This window comes from Cyprinodon variegatus, unplaced genomic scaffold, assembly GCF_000732505.1.
Source record: "Cyprinodon variegatus isolate N-32 unplaced genomic scaffold, C_variegatus-1.0 Scaffold478, whole genome shotgun sequence".
In the NCBI taxonomy this organism is placed as follows: Eukaryota; Metazoa; Chordata; class Actinopteri; order Cyprinodontiformes; family Cyprinodontidae; genus Cyprinodon; species Cyprinodon variegatus.
In genome coordinates, this window is record NW_015150931.1 from 92,646 (window position 1) to 96,292 (window position 3,647).

Here is a 3,647-nt window from a genome sequence, read left to right on the forward strand (position 1 = left end):
GGGATAGATATTGTGCAGATCTACTAAGAAGACGTTAGTGAATAGTTTAAGATTAATATAATGTACCCTGAAGCAGTCAGTGCGATTATAGCATGCCTGGAAGAGCAAATAAAATGTACCATAACTGATTTAGTTGAAACAGAACAGACCATCAGAAAATATATAAAATAAATTGGATCTGTCAGCTAACTTAAATTTAAAAAAATAAAGAGAGTTTTTGCCTTTAATTTGTCTTCCTTCCTCCCTGCCAATCTAAGACAATATTACCAGCCTTCTAGTATGAATTTCTCTTTTTTTGTTGTTGTTGTTGTTGTTGTTTTAAGTATAAATTAAACCAGTGGGATAAGAGACAGACAAAAAGTTAAAAGACACAAATTTGTTTTAATCTAAAATACTAAAATAATAATAATAATAATAATACATAAATAAATTAAAATAGGGTGCATTTTCAGAATTTTACCAGACTTCAGATTAAATAAATAATTAATAACAGTTAAAAAATTCGGATTTGAAAACAGCAAAACAAAAAGTCACATTTACAGGATCTAGTTTGTACTGTTTTAAGAATACACGATTAAATAAATACAAGATGGCTATTTTCGCAAAGCAAACAAAGCTATTACATAAGGTACAGTTTATAAATAACAAAAAAAAAACATTAAAATAATACAAATAACTTAAAAATAGCATTTTGCGGGAAAGGGAGTCACGGAAAAGCGGTGGTTTGTAAAGTTTGAGGTTTCCCGTCTTTCCTACTGTACTTTTCCATCTAGCAGAAAAAGCTTTTCTAGATTAGTGCAACCTGTTGGCTGCGGAGGGAAACTGCAATCAGGGAGACGAACAAATGCTCAGAGATGTTGTTTTACTTATTGGGAACTTTAAAAAATAAATAAATAAATAAATAGTGACTTCTGTTTCCCTGCGTGTTTAAGTGTGCCACTCAGCGCGCGGTCCTCAGTGCGCTTGTCACGCGCCACTGTGGACGCTCCTCATCGGCCTACTTGACAGTTTTTAACCCACCACCCCCCCTCCAGAGAGAAAGAAAAAGTAGCTGCACCTGAAAGTAGCCCTTACCTGTAGTAAGAGAAAAATATTATTAGGTCATCTCCTGTCTGCACAATTTTCCCCGAAATGAAACATGTTAGGCGGTAAAAATCGTCACTTCTTGCAGCGCTGGTGTTTCACGCTGAAATGCCAAAGCAGATCGCAGCGGCGTCTCTGACCGTGTGACAGGAAAACAATCTCCGCAATATTTTCTAACTCCGCCGCCGCGTCGCTCGAGCGCCGCTTCTTGGATCCGTCGACAACTTTTAATACGCCTCGTCAGCAGCAGGGGGAAGAAGGGGAGAGAAAAAAATAAGAGCAATAAAAGTCAGTCGCTCCCGATCCTTTGGATTAATCCATAACGAATCGACAAAAATGCGACTTGCAACGAATTGCCGCTATGAGCGGTTAACGAGCCGTGAGAACATTAAAGTTATATAACAGAGCCGCGGAGCAGTGGCCCACTCAGCTGTAAACTCAGACAGGGCGATCTATTAGTGTAGTGGCAGCAAGCTACCCGAAACTATCACTGCGTTTCCGCTTTGGTATTTCAAAATAAAAGTCGAGTGACTTACAGTGTCGTTTAAATACTTTATTCATGCTCTTAAACCCTATCGTTAATCCTAACTGTTATCAATGTAAAACAATGACCACATTCATATTCACGTTTTGCTGTTTTTTCACTCTGATCAAGATTAGGTTATTTTACTTTGAAGGAGCAAGACAGATATCCTGATTTGTTTGGAAAGCCTGTCAGGAGCAGCTTTACCTCACTATGAGTTTGGCACTTGGCGGTTAACGCCCCTTTACCCACTGAAGCTCAGTCTGCTGCGGAATCTGTCATCGTCACCTCTAACCTAAGAAGGTGGAATTTAGGAGGCCGAGCCCATTCAGTCAAACCAGAGCCGTTTCTGTCTTTTCAATTTTTATTTTTATGAAATAAACTGAGGCTGGGGATTCAACTGCCTTTGGATGAGGTCACACACATACTGTATTTCCTGTTTCTCCATGTTGTATTTCTTAAACAAACTATGAAGAAGATTCTTTTCACAGACAAGTTCATAAAATCTTAGTCTGTGATATTATATGATTCATAATGTAAAAATTTCATAGTGTTTATGTTTTTCTTAGATAACACTCAGTTTAAAAGGAGGTGGAGGAATCAACTTTTCTTACCAAACATTCCAATTTCAAAATGTTATAGAGATTAATGCAATATACCGTAATTGTTATTCACAGTGTTTTCACTGCGGATCCAGACATTAGAATTGAGAAAGCTTCCTGGAGGGGAAGCGAAACGTCTTCAAACTTTGGAAACCAAGCCCAGTGGATTGTTTTTAAACTTTTACGGAATGACTATGACCTGGATGACTGAGAATCTTCATCAGCATAATTGTTATTATACGGTTAGATTAAATCTTAAATGTCTAGTGAAATAGTGAGCAGAATCAATCACTCCTGTTTTCTTTTTGTTTGTTTTTTAAATAAGAAATAATCAAAAAAGCTATCCTTATTTTTTTGCTGACGTTCTTTAGAAGTGGTGTAGAATTTGTAGCAGTGGTTCTACGCATCAATACAGGTGGAACTTGAAAGTTACAAGGTTCTTTACAATTACTCTGAAATCAAATCAAATCATACAGATATTTACTGATAAGTCATTTTAAATTCGTGTACTTTTTAATACATAAGTATTTTCAAAAATGATTATTTCAATACTTTAACTTGAGTAGATGTTTGCCTGATTAACTTAAAGTTGAGTAAGATTTAACTATGAGTATCAATGCTTTTGCTGAACTTCTACTGTTGTGTACTCCATCCACCACTGCTACTGTTTCATCAGGCAGTTACTCTGACAGAAATACTTTACTTGCCCTGTTCTCATTAGGTGTTTCAATTAGAAAGATCAACTGGTGAATGACCTCACCGTTTCCCACATAAACAATTATCTTCTCTATAAACAACCATACAATGCAGTGGATTCAAACTTAATCCTCAGGGGCCAGAACCTGGCTTGATGAGTCTCGGGCTGAACTTACCCGAGTCAAATAGCTGAATTCAACATGTAGCTGAGTCCTACAAATTCCTGCAAATTACCACTAAACTTGTCAAGATCTGTCAAAGCAGATACAAATCTAAATGTTGCAACACTCCAGCCCCCCGGGGACTGAAGTTAGAGACTCCTAGTTAGAAGGTTCATAGTAGCGCATAGCGTTGGTATAAAACTACTGTTCCATTTTTAATATTGGAGTTTGTTTAAAGTTGCATTTTATTCGTCTCTTCCAGAGTAGCGCCTGTTTTTAAGCTCCATCTAATTTGGATTTAGATTATATTATCATACCAAGAGAGCCATCTTCTAAGGTAAGATTTCAAGTGATCATGCACCTTTTTTTTTAAGTTAAGATTTTCAAACCTTGATAGATAAAGGTACTGAAGGGTTAATAAAGTCTGTTTAGGCCTCCGCACTAAAATATTTCCTCAATGCACCAGATTGTATTTAAAGCTGATTTAAACATTTCATTTTGTGAATTTTGTTGTGAATTAATTATTACCCCTATTTAGGTACTGTCCTGTAACTTAATGCTAAGTTTAAATTTGAGGGGTGT

The 3,647-nt window shown here is 36.5% G+C and overlaps 1 protein-coding gene across 2 annotated transcripts in view; it reads right to left on the minus strand.

Annotated features, from left to right (window-relative positions):
* nr3c1 (nuclear receptor subfamily 3 group C member 1) overlaps positions 1 to 1,519 on the minus strand; it is a 92,530-nt gene extending 91,011 nt beyond the window's left edge. For both annotated transcript variants that reach the window (XM_015389871.1, XM_015389870.1), the window contains exon 1: positions 1,075 to 1,519. The gene's annotated coding sequence lies outside the window, so the exon portion shown is untranslated. The remainder of the gene's footprint in view (positions 1 to 1,074) is intronic.
* Positions 1,520 to 3,647: the final 2,128 nt, after the last annotated feature.